This window comes from Podarcis vaucheri, assembly GCF_965113315.1.
Source record: "Podarcis vaucheri genome assembly, chromosome: Z".
Taxonomy (NCBI): Eukaryota; Metazoa; Chordata; class Lepidosauria; order Squamata; family Lacertidae; genus Podarcis; species Podarcis vaucheri.
The window spans coordinates 130,725-149,762 of record NC_138758.1 but is presented as its reverse complement, the minus strand read 5'-3'; positions in this window follow the sequence as shown (position 1 = coordinate 149,762).

Sequence of the window (19,038 nt, the reverse complement as noted above, 5' to 3'; positions counted from 1 at the left end):
GGACGCGGAGGTGACCGTCGTCGACGAGAGCAGGGAGGAAGAACCGGGAGACTTCAAATGGAGGCCCACCACGGGAAGCGAACGGTATCCGACGTTCGTCCCTCTGCCGCAGCAGCACCCAGCTCCCGCACCGGAAGGAGGGGAGGGGGGAACGGGGGGCTTCGAGGGGGGATGGATGTCAGGGGTTCAGGAGCAGAGGCAAGGGCAAGGGAGGAAACAGAGAGCGAGGGGGAGGAGGCAGAGGAAAAGATGAGTGATGACGACGACCCGAGATCTCTGAGACTTTCCAGTGAATCAGAAGATTCACAGAAAGGAGCACCAGTGGCCAGGGCAAGGGGGGGAGCCTAGGGGGACACCCCAGGGAGATAGAGCCAGAGGGGACTCAGAGGAGAGCAGTTGGAAATCGGGACCAGCGTCACCGCCAGAGAGCAGGGAAAAGGAAGAGAGCCAGGGATCAAGCGCTGGCAGCTCACAACAGGGGGGAGGGCATGAGTCAGGAGTGGCCACACCTCCATCGGGGAGCGAAGAAACGGTCAGACGGAAAGTGGAAAGTTGGGCGCGCGCGCCAAGTTCAAATGCACAGGAAGGTGGCGCAGTAAGCAGCCCGGAAAGAGAGCCAGGTCCTAAAGCCCGGCGCAAGGAGACAGGAGAGTCCGGGGGGTCGGCGTCAGAAGAATCCAGGAAGGAAGAGACCCCGGGGGGCAGAGGGACCCAGAGGAGAACAGTCAGGCGGAAAAGGTGGAGCAGGGCTAGGATATTAAGTTGGTGCGCAAGGGGCGGAGACTCAGACGGGACTTCGCCGATCTAGCCATTAGACGAAGAGTTGCACGCAGCAGCTTTAGAATGGAAAATGTAACTCAATAAAGACTTTTACTAAATGATCGCTGGCTAGCGTGATCCTCTGTGAGCTAGGATCTGGAAGCAGCTCTGACAGAACCGAAAACACCTTTTTGCTTTGGTTTTGGTGTGATTCTGGCGCACACCCAAATAACACCATGCGAATTGAAAAAAGCCCAATCAAAGCTTCTTTCTACGCATATAGAAGCGAAAAGATGGTGTTGTGTTATTTTGGTCTCATTGCACACACTGAGATTTCTGCGTCAATGTGCATTAACAGCAAGGAACATACATGAAGTAAGTGCAATCCAAAAATTTTCTTTCTATGTAGTTGAAAACCAAAACAACCTGATTGAGCTTATTACACCGCTGTGCTATTTGTGGGTGAATGAACACCGAAAGCGCATACGAAGCTTATTCGTGCTTTGCCAATTGTGTTGTTTTGGCTCATTGGACACACTTTGCGATTTCTGTGTCAATGTGCATTAAGAGCAAAGAACACGACATGAAGTAAGTGCAATCCAAGATTATTCTTTCTATGTACTTTGAAACCAAAACAACCTGTTTGGCGTTGTTTAGGCTTATTACGTCGCTTTGCTATCTGTGGGTGAATGAACACCGAAAGAGCATACGAAGCTTATTCGTCCTTTGCCTATTGCGATGGAACCAAAATGCCTATGCTTGATTTCCTCTGGTAACAATCATGTCACTCTGCGATTTTTGGGTGACTGTGCATTCTAACCCCAAAAACACCAACTTGAAATAAGCCCAATCAGAGCTTTATTAGCTTCTTTTTACGTAGATGGAACCCAAAACACCTTTTTGCTTTGGTGTGATTCTGGCGCACACCCAAATAACACCATGCGGATTGAAAAAAGTCCAATCAAAGCTTATTCGACTTCTTTCTACGCATATAGAAGCGAAAAGATGGTGTTGTGTTATTTTGGTCTCATTGCACACTTTGCGATTTCTGCGTCAATGTGCATAAACACCAAAAAACACAACTTGATATAAGCGCAATCCAAGATTCTTCTTTCTATGTAGCTGGAAACCAAAACAACCTGATTGGTTGGTTTAGGATTAGTACACTTCGCTTTGCTATTTGTGGGTGAATGAACACCGAAAGAGCATACGAAGCTTATTCGTCCTGTTTCTATTGAGATGTTACCATATGTTTACCTATGCTTGATTTGAGCTGGTAACAAACATGTCACTCTGCGATTTTTGGTTGAATGTGCATTCTAACCCTCAAAACACCAACTTGAAATAAGCCCAATCAGAGCTTTATTATCTTCTTTTCACGTAGATGGAACACAAAACACCTTTTTGCTTTGGTTTTGGTGTGATTCTGGCGCACACCGAAATAACTCCATGCGAATTGAAAAAAGTCCAATTGAAGCTTCTTTCTACGCATATAGAAGCGGAAAGATGGTGTTGTGTTATTTTGGTCTCATTGCACACACTTTGCGATTTCTGAGTCAGTGCATAAACACCAAAAAACACAACTTGAAATAAGCGCAATCCAAGATTCTTCTTTCTATGTAGTTGAAAACCAAAACAACCTGATTGAGCTTATTACACCGCTTTGCTATTTGTGGGTGAATGAACACCGAAAGAGCTTATTCGAAACTTAATTATACTTTTTCTACTGAGATGGAAGCAAGACACTTTTGCTTGATTTGGGCTAACAAACATGTCACTGCGATTTTTGGTTGAATGTGCATTCTAACCCCAAAAGCACCAACTTGAAATAAGCCCAATCAGAGCTTTATTATCTTCTTTTTATGTAGATGGAACCTAAAACACCATTTTGCTTTGGCTTTAGTGTGATTCTGGCGCACACCCAAATAACACCATGCGAATTGAAAAAAGTCCAATCAAAGCTTATTCGGCTTCTTGCTCCGCATATGGAATCGAAAAGATGGTGTTGTGTTATTTTCCTCTCATTGCACACACTGCGATTTCTGCGTCAATGTGCATTAACAGCAAAGAACATACATGAAGTAGGTGCAATCCAAAAATTTTCTTTCTATGTACTTTGAAACCAAAACAACCTGTTTGAGTTTGTTACACCGCTTTGCTATTTGTGGGTGAATGAACACCGAAAGCGCATACGAAGCTTATTTGTGCTTTGCCAATTGTGTTGTTTTGGTCTCATTGGACACACTTTGCGATTTCTGTGTCAATGTGCATTAACAGCAAAGAACACGACATGAAGTAAGTGCAATCCAAGATTATTCTTTCTATGTACTTTGAAACCAAAACAACCTGATTGAGCTTATTACACCGCTTTGCTATTTGTGGGTGAATGAACACCGAAAGCGCATACGAAGCTTATTCGTCCTTTGCCAATTGTGTTGTTTTGGTCTCATTGGACACACTTTGCGATTTCTGTGTCAATGTGCATTAACAGCAAAGAACACGACATGAAGTAAGTGCAATCCAAGATTATTCTTTGTATGTACTTTGAAACCAAAACAACCTGTTTGGCTTTGTTTAAGCTTATTACCCCGCTTTGCTATCTGTGGGTGAATGAACACCGAAAGAGCATACGAAGCTTATTCGTCCTTTGCCTATTGCGATGGAACCAAAACACCTATCCTTGATTTCCGCTGGTAACAAACATGTCACTCTGCGATTTTTGGGTGAATGTGCATTCTAACCCCAAAAACACCAACTTCAAATAAGCACAGTCAGAGCTTTATTATTTTCTTTTTACGTAGATGGAACCCAAAACACCTTTTTGCTTTGGTGTGATTCTGGCGCACACCCAAATAACACCATGCGAATTGAAAAAAGGCCAATCGAAGCTTCTTTCTACGCATTTAGAAGCGAAAAGATTGTGTTGTGTTACTTTGGTCTCATTGCACACACTTTGCGATTTCTGCGTCACGACATGAAGTAAGTGCAATCCAAGATTATTCTTTCTATGTACTTTGAAGCCAAAACAAACTGTTTGAGCTTATTACCCCGCTTTGCTATCTGTGGGTGAATGAACACCGAAAGAGCATACGAAGCTTATTCGTCCTTTGCCTATTGCGATGGAACCAAAACACCTATGCTTGATTTCTGCTGGTAACAAACATGTCACTCTGCGATTTTTGGGTGAATGTGCATTCTAACCCCAAAAACACCAATTTGAAATAAGGCCAATCATAGCTTTATCATCTTCTTTTTATGTAGAAGGAACCCAAAACACCATTTTGCTTTGGTTTTGGAGTGATTCTGGCACACACCCAAATAACACCATGCGAATTGAAAAAAGTCCAATCAAAGCTTATTCGTCCTCTTTCTATGCATATGGAAGCGAAAAGATTGTGTTGTGTTATTTTCGTCTCATTGCACACACTTTGCGATTTCTGTGTCAATGTGCATTAACAGCAAAGAACACGACATGAAGTAAGTGCAATCCAAGATTATTCTTTGTATGTACTTTGAAACCAAAACAACCTGTTTGGCTTTGTTTAAGCTTATTACCCCGCTTTGCTATTTGTGGGTGAATGAACACCGAAAGAGCATACGAAGCTTATTCGTCCTGTTTCTATTGAGATGTTACCATATGTTTACCTATGCTTGATTTGAGCTGGTAACAAACATGTCACTCTGCGATTTTTGGTTGAATGTGCATTCTAACCCTCAAAACACCAACTTGAAATAAGCCCAATCAGAGCTTTATTATCTTCTTTTCACGTAGATGGAACACAAAACACCTTTTTGCTTTGGTTTTGGTGTGATTCTGGCGCACACCGAAATAACTCCATGCGAATTGAAAAAAGTCCAATTGAAGCTTCTTTCTACGCATATAGAAGCGGAAAGATGGTGTTGTGTTATTTTGGTCTCATTGCACACACTTTGCGATTTCTGAGTCAGTGCATAAACACCAAAAAACACAACTTGAAATAAGCGCAATCCAAGATTCTTCTTTCTATGTAGTTGAAAACCAAAACAACCTGATTGAGCTTATTACACCGCTTTGCTATTTGTGGGTGAATGAACACCGAAAGAGCTTATTCGAAACTTAATTATACTTTTTCTACTGAGATGGAAGCAAGACACTTTTGCTTGATTTGGGCTAACAAACATGTCACTGCGATTTTTGGTTGAATGTGCATTCTAACCCCAAAAGCACCAACTTGAAATAAGCCCAATCAGAGCTTTATTATCTTCTTTTTATGTAGATGGAACCTAAAACACCATTTTGCTTTGGCTTTAGTGTGATTCTGGCGCACACCCAAATAACACCATGCGAATTGAAAAAAGTCCAATCAAAGCTTATTCGGCTTCTTGCTCCGCATATGGAATCGAAAAGATGGTGTTGTGTTATTTTCCTCTCATTGCACACACTGCGATTTCTGCGTCAATGTGCATTAACAGCAAAGAACATACATGAAGTAGGTGCAATCCAAAAATTTTCTTTCTATGTACTTTGAAACCAAAACAACCTGTTTGAGTTTGTTACACCGCTTTGCTATTTGTGGGTGAATGAACACCGAAAGCGCATACGAAGCTTATTTGTGCTTTGCCAATTGTGTTGTTTTGGTCTCATTGGACACACTTTGCGATTTCTGTGTCAATGTGCATTAACAGCAAAGAACACGACATGAAGTAAGTGCAATCCAAGATTATTCTTTCTATGTACTTTGAAACCAAAACAACCTGATTGAGCTTATTACACCGCTTTGCTATTTGTGGGTGAATGAACACCGAAAGCGCATACGAAGCTTATTCGTCCTTTGCCTATTGCGATGGAACCAAAACACCTATGATTGATGTCCGCTGGCAACAAACATGTCACTCTGCGATTTTTGGTTGAATGTGCATTCTAACCCCAAAAACACCAACTTGAAATAAGCCCAATCAGAGCTTTATTAGCTTCTTTTTACGTAGATTGAACCCAAAACACCTTTTTGCTTTGATGTGATTCTGGCGCACACCCAAATAACACCATGCGAATTGAAAAAAGGCTAATCGAAGCTTCTTTCTACGCATATAGAAGCGAAAAGATTGTGTTGTGTTACTTTGGTCTCATTGCACACACTTTGCATTTTCTGAGTCAGTGCATAAACACCAAAAAAACACAACTTTAAATAAGCGCAGTCCAAGATTCTTCTTTCTATGTAGTTGGAAACCAAAACAACCTTATTGAGCTTATTACACCGCTTTGCTATTTGTGGGTGAATGAACACCGAAAGAGCTTATGCGAAACAATCATACTTTTTCTACTGAGATGGAAGCAAGACACTTTTGCTTGATTTGGGCTAACAAACATTTCACTGCGATTTTTGGTTGAATGTGCATTCTAACCCCCAAAACACCAACTTGAAATAAGCCCAATCAGAGCTTTATTATCTTCTTTTTACGTAGATGGAACACAAAACACCTTTTTGCTTTGGTTTTGGTGTGATTCTGGCGCACACCGAAATAACTCCATGCGAATTGAAAAAAGTCCAATTGAAGCTTCTTTCTACGCATATAGAAGCGGAAAGATGGTGTTGTGTTATTTTGGTCTCATTGCACACACTTTGCGATTTCTGCGTCAGTGCATAAACACCAAAAAACACAACTTGAAATAAGCGCAATCCAAGATTCTTCTTTCTATGTAGTTGGAAACCAAAACAACCTTATTGAGCTTATTACACCGCTTTGCTATTTGTGGGTGAATGAACACCGAAAGAGCTTATTCGAAACTTAATCATACTTTTTCTATTGAGATGGAAGCAAGACACTTTTGCTTGATTTGGGCTAACAAACATGTCACTGCGATTTTTGGTTGAATGTGCATTCTAACCCCAAAAGCACCAACTTGAAATAAGCCCAATCAGAGCTTTATTATCTTCTTTTTATGTAGATGGAACCTAAAACACCATTTTGCTTTGGCTTTAGTGTGATTCTGGCGCACACCCAAATAACACCATGCGAATTGAAAAAAGTCCAATCAAAGCTTATTCAGCTTCTTGCTCCGCATATGGAATCGAAAAGATGGTGTTGTGTTATTTTCCTCTCATTGCACACACTGCGATTTCTGCGTCAATGTGCATTAACAGCAAAGAACATACATGAAGTAGGTGCAATCCAAAAATTTTCTTTCTATGTACTTTGAAACCAAAACAACCTGTTTGAGTTTGTTACACCGCTTTGCTATTTGTGGGTGAATGAACACCGAAAGCGCATACGAAGCTTATTTGTGCTTTGCCAATTGTGTTGTTTTGGTCTCATTGGACACACTTTGCGATTTCTGTGTCAATGTGCATTAACAGCAAAGAACACGACATGAAGTAAGTGCAGTCCAAGATTATTCTTTCTATGTACTTTGAAACCAAAACAACCTGATTGAGCTTATTACACCGCTTTGCTATTTGTGGGTGAATGAACACCGAAAGCGCATACGAAGCTTATTCGTCCTTTGCCTATTGCGATGGAACCAAAACACCTATGATTGATGTCCGCTGGCAACAAACATGTCACTCTGCGATTTTTGGTTGAATGTGCATTCTAACCCCAAAAACACCAACTTGAAATAAGCCCAATCAGAGCTTTATTAGCTTCTTTTTACGTAGATGGAACCCAAAACACCTTTTTGCTTTGGTGTGATTCTGGCGCACACCCAAATAACACCATGCGAATTGAAAAAAGGCTAATCGAAGCTTCTTTCTACGCATATAGAAGCGAAAAGATTGTGTTGTGTTACTTTGGTCTCATTGCACACACTTTGCGATTTCTGAGTCAGTGCATAAACACCAAAAAACACAACTTTAAATAAGCGCAGTCCAAGATTCTTCTTTCTATGTAGTTGGAAACCAAAACAACCTTATTGAGCTTATTACACCGCTTTGCTATTTGTGGGTGAATGAACACCGAAAGAGCTTATGCGAAACAATCATACTTTTTCTACTGAGATGGAAGCAAGACACTTTTGCTTGATTTGGGCTAACAAACATTTCACTGCGATTTTTGGTTGAATGTGCATTCTAACCCCCAAAACACCAACTTGAAATAAGCCCAATCAGAGCTTTATTATCTTCTTTTTACGTAGATGGAACACAAAACACCTTTTTGCTTTGGTTTTGGTGTGATTCTGGCGCACACCGAAATAACTCCATGCGAATTGAAAAAAGTCCAATTGAAGCTTCTTTCTACGCATATAGAAGCGGAAAGATGGTGTTGTGTTATTTTGGTCTCATTGCACACACTTTGCGATTTCTGCGTCAGTGCATAAACACCAAAAAACACAACTTGAAATAAGCGCAATCCAAGATTCTTCTTTCTATGTAGTTGGAAACCAAAACAACCTTATTGAGCTTATTACACCGCTTTGCTATTTGTGGGTGAATGAACACCGAAAGAGCTTATTCGAAACTTAATCATACTTTTTCTATTGAGATGGAAGCAAGACACTTTTGCTTGATTTGGGCTAACAAACATGTCACTGCGATTTTTGGTTGAATGTGCATTCTAACCCCAAAAGCACCAACTTGAAATAAGCCCAATCAGAGCTTTATTATCTTCTTTTTATGTAGATGGAACCTAAAACACCATTTTGCTTTGGCTTTAGTGTGATTCTGGCGCACACCCAAATAACACCATGCGAATTGAAAAAAGTCCAATCAAAGCTTATTCGGCTTCTTGCTCCGCATATGGAATCGAAAAGATGGTGTTGTGTTATTTTCCTCTCATTGCACACACTGCGATTTCTGCGTCAATGTGCATTAACAGCAAAGAACATACATGAAGTAGGTGCAATCCAAAAATTTTCTTTCTATGTACTTTGAAACCAAAACAACCTGTTTGAGTTTGTTACACCGCTTTGCTATTTGTGGGTGAATGAACACCGAAAGCGCATACGAAGCTTATTTGTGCTTTGCCAATTGTGTTGTTTTGGTCTCATTGGACACACTTTGCGATTTCTGTGTCAATGTGCATTAACAGCAAAGAACACGACATGAAGTAAGTGCAATCCAAGATTATTCTTTCTATGTACTTTGAAACCAAAACAACCTGATTGAGCTTATTACACCGCTTTGCTATTTGTGGGTGAATGAACACCGAAAGCGCATACGAAGCTTATTCGTCCTTTGCCTATTGCGATGGAACCAAAACACCTATGATTGATGTCCGCTGGCAACAAACATGTCACTCTGCGATTTTTGGTTGAATGTGCATTCTAACCCCAAAAACACCAACTTGAAATAAGCCCAATCAGAGCTTTATTAGCTTCTTTTTACGTAGATTGAACCCAAAACACCTTTTTGCTTTGATGTGATTCTGGCGCACACCCAAATAACACCATGCGAATTGAAAAAAGGCTAATCGAAGCTTCTTTCTACGCATATAGAAGCGAAAAGATTGTGTTGTGTTACTTTGGTCTCATTGCACACACTTTGCATTTTCTGAGTCAGTGCATAAACACCAAAAAAACACAACTTTAAATAAGCGCAGTCCAAGATTCTTCTTTCTATGTAGTTGGAAACCAAAACAACCTTATTGAGCTTATTACACCGCTTTGCTATTTGTGGGTGAATGAACACCGAAAGAGCTTATGCGAAACAATCATACTTTTTCTACTGAGATGGAAGCAAGACACTTTTGCTTGATTTGGGCTAACAAACATTTCACTGCGATTTTTGGTTGAATGTGCATTCTAACCCCCAAAACACCAACTTGAAATAAGCCCAATCAGAGCTTTATTATCTTCTTTTTACGTAGATGGAACACAAAACACCTTTTTGCTTTGGTTTTGGTGTGATTCTGGCGCACACCGAAATAACTCCATGCGAATTGAAAAAAGTCCAATTGAAGCTTCTTTCTACGCATATAGAAGCGGAAAGATGGTGTTGTGTTATTTTGGTCTCATTGCACACACTTTGCGATTTCTGCGTCAGTGCATAAACACCAAAAAACACAACTTGAAATAAGCGCAATCCAAGATTCTTCTTTCTATGTAGTTGGAAACCAAAACAACCTTATTGAGCTTATTACACCGCTTTGCTATTTGTGGGTGAATGAACACCGAAAGAGCTTATTCGAAACTTAATCATACTTTTTCTATTGAGATGGAAGCAAGACACTTTTGCTTGATTTGGGCTAACAAACATGTCACTGCGATTTTTGGTTGAATGTGCATTCTAACCCCAAAAGCACCAACTTGAAATAAGCCCAATCAGAGCTTTATTATCTTCTTTTTATGTAGATGGAACCTAAAACACCATTTTGCTTTGGCTTTAGTGTGATTCTGGCGCACACCCAAATAACACCATGCGAATTGAAAAAAGTCCAATCAAAGCTTATTCGGCTTCTTGCTCCGCATATGGAATCGAAAAGATGGTGTTGTGTTATTTTCCTCTCATTGCACACACTGCGATTTCTGCGTCAATGTGCATTAACAGCAAAGAACATACATGAAGTAGGTGCAATCCAAAAATTTTCTTTCTATGTACTTTGAAACCAAAACAACCTGTTTGAGTTTGTTACACCGCTTTGCTATTTGTGGGTGAATGAACACCGAAAGCGCATACGAAGCTTATTTGTGCTTTGCCAATTGTGTTGTTTTGGTCTCATTGGACACACTTTGCGATTTCTGTGTCAATGTGCATTAACAGCAAAGAACACGACATGAAGTAAGTGCAGTCCAAGATTATTCTTTCTATGTACTTTGAAACCAAAACAACCTGATTGAGCTTATTACACCGCTTTGCTATTTGTGGGTGAATGAACACCGAAAGCGCATACGAAGCTTATTCGTCCTTTGCCTATTGCGATGGAACCAAAACACCTATGATTGATGTCCGCTGGCAACAAACATGTCACTCTGCGATTTTTGGTTGAATGTGCATTCTAACCCCAAAAACACCAACTTGAAATAAGCCCAATCAGAGCTTTATTAGCTTCTTTTTACGTAGATGGAACCCAAAACACCTTTTTGCTTTGGTGTGATTCTGGCGCACACCCAAATAACACCATGCGAATTGAAAAAAGGCTAATCGAAGCTTCTTTCTACGCATATAGAAGCGAAAAGATTGTGTTGTGTTACTTTGGTCTCATTGCACACACTGCGATTTCTGAGTCAGTGCATAAACACCAAAAAACACAACTTTAAATAAGCGCAGTCCAAGATTCTTCTTTCTATGTAGTTGGAAACCAAAACAACCTTATTGAGCTTATTACACCGCTTTGCTATTTGTGGGTGAATGAACACCGAAAGAGCTTATGCGAAACAATCATACTTTTTCTACTGAGAAGGAAGCAAGACACTTTTGCTTGATTTGGGCTAACAAACATTTCACTGCGATTTTTGGTTGAATGTGCATTCTAACCCCCAAAACACCAACTTGAAATAAGCCCAATCAGAGCTTTATTATCTTCTTTTTACGTAGATGGAACACAAAACACCTTTTTGCTTTGGTTTTGGTGTGATTCTGGCGCACACCGAAATAACTCCATGCGAATTGAAAAAAGTCCAATTGAAGCTTCTTTCTACGCATATAGAAGCGGAAAGATGGTGTTGTGTTATTTTGGTCTCATTGCACACACTTTGCGATTTCTGCGTCAGTGCATAAACACCAAAAAACACAACTTGAAATAAGCGCAATCCAAGATTCTTCTTTCTATGTAGTTGGAAACCAAAACAACCTTATTGAGCTTATTACACCGCTTTGCTATTTGTGGGTGAATGAACACCGAAAGAGCTTATTCGAAACTTAATCATACTTTTTCTATTGAGATGGAAGCAAGACACTTTTGCTTGATTTGGGCTAACAAACATGTCACTGCGATTTTTGGTTGAATGTGCATTCTAACCCCAAAAGCACCAACTTGAAATAAGCCCAATCAGAGCTTTATTATCTTCTTTTTATGTAGATGGAACCTAAAACACCATTTTGCTTTGGCTTTAGTGTGATTCTGGCGCACACCCAAATAACACCATGCGAATTGAAAAAAGTCCAATCAAAGCTTATTCGGCTTCTTGCTCCGCATATGGAATCGAAAAGATGGTGTTGTGTTATTTTCCTCTCATTGCACACACTGCGATTTCTGCGTCAATGTGCATTAACAGCAAAGAACATACATGAAGTAGGTGCAATCCAAAAATTTTCTTTCTATGTACTTTGAAACCAAAACAACCTGTTTGAGTTTGTTACACCGCTTTGCTATTTGTGGGTGAATGAACACCGAAAGCGCATACGAAGCTTATTTGTGCTTTGCCAATTGTGTTGTTTTGGTCTCATTGGACACACTTTGCGATTTCTGTGTCAATGTGCATTAACAGCAAAGAACACGACATGAAGTAAGAGCAGTCCAAGATTATTCTTTCTATGTACTTTGAAACCAAAACAACCTGATTGAGCTTATTACACCGCTTTGCTATTTGTGGGTGAATGAACACCGAAAGCGCATACGAAGCTTATTCGTCCTTTGCCTATTGCGATGGAACCAAAACACATGATTGATTTCCGCTGGCAACAAACATGTCACTCTGCGATTTTTGGTTGAATGTGCACTCTAACCCCAAAAACACCAACTTGAAATAAGCCCAATCAGAGCTTTATTAGCTTCTTTTTACGTAGATGGAACCCAAAACAACTTTTTGCTTTGGTGTGATTCTGGCGCACCCCCAAATAACACCATGCGAATTGAAAAAAGGCTAATCGAAGCTTCTTTCTACGCATATAGAAGCGAAAAGATTGTGTTGTGTTATTTTGGTCTCATTGCACACACTTTGCGATTTCTGCGTCAGTGCATAAACACCAAAAAACACAACTTGAAGTAACCGCAATCCAAGATTCTTCTTTCTATGTAGTTGAAAACCAAAACAACCTGATTGAGCTTATTACACCGCTTTGCTATTTGTGGGTGAATGAACACCGAAAGAGCTTATTCGAAACTTAATCATACTTTTTCTATTGAGATGGAAGCAAGATACTTTTGCTTGATTTGGGCTAACAAACATGTCACTGCGATTTTTGGTTGAATCTGCATTCTAACCCCAAAAGCACCAACTTGAAATAAGCCCAATCAGAACTTTATTATCTTCTTTTTATGTAGATGGAACCTAAAACACCATTTTGCTTTGGCTTTAGTGTGATTCTGGCGCACACCCAAATAACACCATGCGAATTGAAAAAAGGCTAATCGAAGCTTCTTTCTACGCTTATAGAAGCGAAAAGATTGTGTTGTGTTACTTTGGTCTCATTGCACACACTTTGCGATTTCTGAGTCAGTGCATAAACACCAAAAAACACAACTTGAAATAAGCGCAATCCAAGATTCTTCTTTCTATGTAGTTGGAAACCAAAACAAACTTATTGAGCTTATTACACCGCTTTGCTATTTGTGGGTGAATGAACACCGAAAGAGCTTATTCGAAACTTAATCATACTTTTTCTATTGAGATGGAAGCAAGAGACTTTTGCTTGATTTGGGCTAACAAACATGTCACTGCGATTTTTGGTTGAATGTGCATTCTAACCCCAAAAGCACCAACTTGAAATAAGCCCAATCAGAGCTTTATTATCTTCTTTTTATGTAGATGGAACCTAAAACACCATTTTGCTTTGGCTTTAGTGTGATTCTGGCGCACACCCAAATAACACCATGCGAATTGAAAAAAGTCCAATCAAAGCTTATTCGGCTTCTTGCTCCGCATATGGAATCGAAAAGATGGTGTTGTGTTATTTTCCTCTCATTGCACACACTGCGATTTCTGCGTCAATGTGCATTAACAGCAAAGAACATACATGAAGTAGGTGCAATCCAAAAATTTTCTTTCTATGTACTTTGAAACCAAAACAACCTGTTTGAGTTTGTTACACCGCTTTGCTATTTGTGGGTGAATGAACACCGAAAGCGCATATGTCAGGGGTTCAGAAGCAGAGACGCAGAGAAGGGTGGAAACAGAGAGCGAGGGGGAGGAAGCCGAAGGGAGAATGAGTGATGATGACGACCCGAGATCTCCAAGCCTAAGCAGTGAGTCAGAGGACTCCCAAAAGGGAGCCCCAGTGAGCAGAGCAAGGGGGGGATCCGGGGGGACACCCCAGGAGGAAGGGAACAGAGGAGATTCAGAGAGCAGCAGCTGGAAGTCGGGACCCACGCTCAAGACTGAGAGCAGCAGGGAGGAAGGCAGCCAGGCATCGGGTTCCGGAGGCCGTCAGCAGGAGGGAGGGCACGAGTCAGGGGTGGTCACGCCCTCCTCAGAGAGCGAGGCAACGGTCAAGAGGAAAGTAGAGAGTTGGGCGCGCGCGCCAAGTTCAAATGCAGCGGAAGCTGGAGCAGTAAGCAGCCCGGAGAGTGAGCCAGGTCCCAAAGCCCGCCGAAAGGAAGCGGAAGGATCAGGGGGGTCAGCGTCAGAGGAGAGTAGAAGGGAGGAGTCCCAGGGGGGCAGAAGGACCCAGAGACGTAGGGAGAGGCGAAGGAGGTGGAGCAAGGCTAGGGTATTAAGCTGGTGTGCAAGAGGCGGGGACTCAGATGGGTCTTCGCCGACCTAGGGCAGAAGGTGTAGAGCTGCACGCTGCAGTTCGGAAATGAAACCTGTAACTCAATAAAGACTCTTTTAAAGTGGACGCTGTGTGGCGTGGTCCTATGTGAGCTGGGACCTGGTAGCAGCTCTGACAGCATACGAAGCTTATTTGTGCTTTGCCAATTGTGTTGTTTTGGTCTCATTGGACACACTTTGCGATTTCTGTGTCAATGTGCATTAACAGCAAAGAACACGACATGAAGTAAGTGCAGTCCAAGATTATTCTTTCTATGTACTTTGAAACCAAAACAACCTGATTGAGCTTATTACACCGCTTTGCTATTTCTGGGTGAATGAACACCGAAAGCGCATACGAAGCTTATTCGTCCTTTGCCTATTGCGATGGAACCAAAACACCTATGATTGATTTCCGCTGGCAACAAACATGTCACTCTGCGATTTTTGGTTGAATGTGCACTCTAACCCCAAAAACACCAACTTGAAATAAGCCCAATCAGAGCTTTATTAGCTTCTTTTTACGTAGATGGAACCCAAAACAACTTTTTGCTTTGGTGTGATTCTGGCGCACCCCCAAATAACACCATGCGAATTGAAAAAAGGCTAATCGAAGCTTCTTTCTACGCATATAGAAGCGAAAAGATTGTGTTGTGTTATTTTGGTCTCATTGCACACACTTTGCGATTTCTGCGTCAGTGCATAAACACCAAAAAACACAACGAAGTAACCGCAATCCAAGATTCTTCTTTCTATGTAGTTGAAAACCAAAACAACCTGATTGAGCTTATTACACCGCTTTGCTATTTGTGGGTGAATGAACACCGAAAGAGCTTATTCGAAACTTAATCATACTTTTTCTATTGAGATGGAAGCAAGATACTTTTGCTTGATTTGGGCTAACAAACATGTCACTGCGATTTTTGGTTGAATCTGCATTGTAACCCCAAAAGCACCAACTTGAAATAAGCCCAATCAGAACTTTATTATCTTCTTTTTATGTAGATGGAACCTAAAACACCATTTTGCTTTGGCTTTAGTGTGATTCTGGCGCACACCCAAATAACACCATGCGAATTGAAAAAAGTCCAATCAAAGCTTATTCGGCTTCTTGCTCCGCATATGGAATCGAAAAGATGGTGTTGTGTTATTTTCGTCTCATTGCACACACTGCGATTTCTGCGTCAATGTGCATTAACAGCAAAGAACATACATGAAGTAAGTGCAATCCAAGATTTTTCTTTCTATGTACTTTGAAACCAAAACAACCTGTTTGAGTTTGTTACACCGCTTTGCTATTTGTGGGTGAATGAACACCGAAAGCGCATACGAAGCTTATTCGTCCTTTGCCTATTGCGATGGAACCAAAACACCTATGATTGATTTCCGCTGGCAACAAACATGTCACTCTGCGATTTTTGGTTGAATGTGCATTCTAACCCCAAAAACACCAACTTGAAATAAGCCCAATCAGAGCTTTATTAGCTTCTTTTTACGTAGATGGAACCCAAAACACCTTTTTGCTTTGGTGTGATTCTGGCGCACACCCAAATAACACCATGCGAATTGAAAAAAGGCTAATCGAAGCTTCTTTCTACGCTTATAGAAGCGAAAAGATTGTGTTGTGTTACTTTGGTCTCATTGCACACACTTTGCGATTTCTGAGTCAGTGCATAAACACCAAAAAACACAACTTGAAATAAGCGCAATCCAAGATTCTTCTTTCTATGTAGTTGGAAACCAAAACAACCTTATTGAGCTTATTACACCGCTTTGCTATTTGTGGGTGAATGAACACCGAAAGAGCTTATTCGAAACTTAATCATACTTTTTCTATTGAGATGGAAGCAAGACACTTTTGCTTGATTTGGGCTAACAAACATGTCACTGCGATTTTTGGTTGAATGTGCATTCTAACCCCAAAAGCACCAACTTGAAATAAGCCCAATCAGAGCTTTATTATCTTCTTTTTATGTAGATGGAACCTAAAACACCATTTTGCTTTGGCTTTAGTGTGATTCTGGCGCACACCCAAATAACACCATGCGAATTGAAAAAAGTCCAATCAAAGCTTATTCGGCTTCTTGCTCCGCATATGGAATCGAAAAGATGGTGTTGTGTTATTTTCGTCTCATTGCACACACTGCGATTTCTGCGTCAATGTGCATTAACAGCAAAGAACATACATGAAGTAAGTGCAATCCAAGATTTTTCTTTCTATGTACTTTGAAACCAAAACAACCTGTTTGAGTTTGTTACACCGCTTTGCTATTTGTGGGTGAATGAACACCGAAAGCGCATACGAAGCTTATTCGTCCTTTGCCTATTGCGATGGAACCAAAACAACTATGATTGATTTCCGCTGGCAACAAACATGTCACTCTGCGATTTTTGGTTGAATGTGCATTCTAACCCCAAAAACACCAACTTGAAATAAGCCCAATCAGAGCTTTATTACCTTCTTTTTACGTAGATGGAACCCAAAACACCTTTTTGCTTTGGTGTGATTCTGGCGCACACCCAAATAACACCATGCGAATTGAAAAAAGGCTAATCGAAGCTTCTTTCTACGCTTATAGAAGCGAAAAGATTGTGTTGTGTTACTTTGGTCTCATTGCACACACTTTGCGATTTCTGAGTCAGTGCATAAACACCAAAAAACACAACTTGAAATAAGCGCAATCCAAGATTCTTCTTTCTATGTAGTTGGAAACCAAAACAACCTGATTGAGCTTATTACACCGCTTTGCTATTTGTGGGTGAATGAACACCGAAAGAGCTTATTCGAAACTTAATCATACTTTTTCTATTGAGATGGAAGCAAGACACTTTTGCTTGATTTGGGCTAACAAACATGTCACTGCGATTTTTGGTTGAATGTGCATTCTAACCCCAAAAGCACCAACTTGAAATAAGCCCAATCAGAGCTTTATTATCTTCTTTTTATGTAGATGGAACCTAAAACACCATTTTGCTTTGGCTTTAGTGTGATTCTGGCGCACACCCAAATAACACCATGCGAATTGAAAAAAGTCCAATCAAAGCTTATTCGGCTTCTTGCTCCGCATATGGAATCGAAAAGATGGTGTTGTGTTATTTTCCTCTCATTGCACACACTGCGATTTCTGCGTCAATGTGCATTAACAGCAAAGAACACGACATGAAGTAAGTGCAATCCAAGATTATTCTTTCTATGTACTTTGAAACCAAAACAACCTGATTGAGCTTATTACACCGCTTTGCTATTTGTGGGTGAATGAACACCGAAAGCGCATACGAAGCTTATTCCTCCTTTGCCAATTGTGTTGTTTTGGTCTCATTGGACACACTTTGCGATTTCTGTGTCAATGTGCATTAACAGCAAAGAACACGAATTGAAGTGCAATCCAAGATTATTCTTTCTATGTACTTTGAAACCAAAACAACCTGTTTGGCTTTGTTTAGGCTTATTACATCGTTTTGCTATGTGGGTGAATGAACACCGAAAGAGCATACGAAGCTTATTCGTACTTTGCCTATTGCGATGGAACCAAAACGCCTATGCTTATTTCCTCTGGTAACAAACATGTCACTCTGCGATTTTTGGGTGAATGTGCATTCTAACCCCAAAAACACCAACTTGAAATAAGCCCAATCAGAGCTTTATTAGCTTCTTTTTACGTAGATGGAACCCAAAACACCTTTCTGCTTTGGTGTGATTCTGGCGCACACCCAAATAACACCATGCGAATTGAAAAAAGGCTAATCGAAGCTTCTTTCTACGCATATAGAAGCAAAAAGATTGTGTTGTGTTACGTTGGTCTCATTGCACACACTTTGCGATTTTTGCGTCAGTGCATAAACACCAAAAAACACAACTTGATATAAGCGCAATCCAAGATTCTTCTTTCTATGTAGTTGGAAACCAAAACAACCTGATTGGTTGGTTTACGATTACTACACTTCGCTTTGCTATTTGTGGGTGAATGTACACCGAACGGGCAATCGAAGATTATTTGTCCTGTTTCTATTGAGATGTTACCAAATGTTTCGCTATGCTTGATTTGAGCTGGTAACAAACATGTCACTGCGATTTTTAGTTGAATGTGCATTCTAACCCCAAAAACACCAACTTGAAATAAGCCCAATCAGAGCTTTATTATCTTCTTTTTACGGAGATGGAACCGAAAACCCCTTTTTGCTTTGGTTTTGGTGTGATTCTGGCGCACACCCAAATAACACCATGCGAATTGAAAAAAAGCCCAATCAAAGCTTCTTTCTACGCATATAGAAGCGAAAAGATCGTGTTGTGTTATTTTGGTCTCATTGCACACACTTTGCGATTTCTGCGTCAGAGCATAAACACCAAAAAACACAACTTGAAATAAGCGCAATCCAAGATTCTTCTTTCTATGTAGTTGAAAACCAAAACAACCTGATTGAGCTTATTACACCGTGTCAGGGTTACTTCCAGATCCTAGCTCACAGAGGATCACGCTAGCCAGCGATCGTTAAATAAAAGTCTTTATTGAGTTACAGTCTCCATTCTCGAGCTGCTGCGTGCAACCCTACGTCTTATGCTTAGATCGGCGAAGCTCCGTCTGAGTCTCCGCCCCTTGCGCACCAACTTAATATCCTAGCCCTGCTCCACCTTTTCCGCCTGACAGTTCTCCTCTGGGTCCCTCTGCCCCCCTGGGTCTCTTCCTTCCGGGATTCTTCTGACGCTGACCCCCCTGACTCTCCTGTCTCCTTGCGCT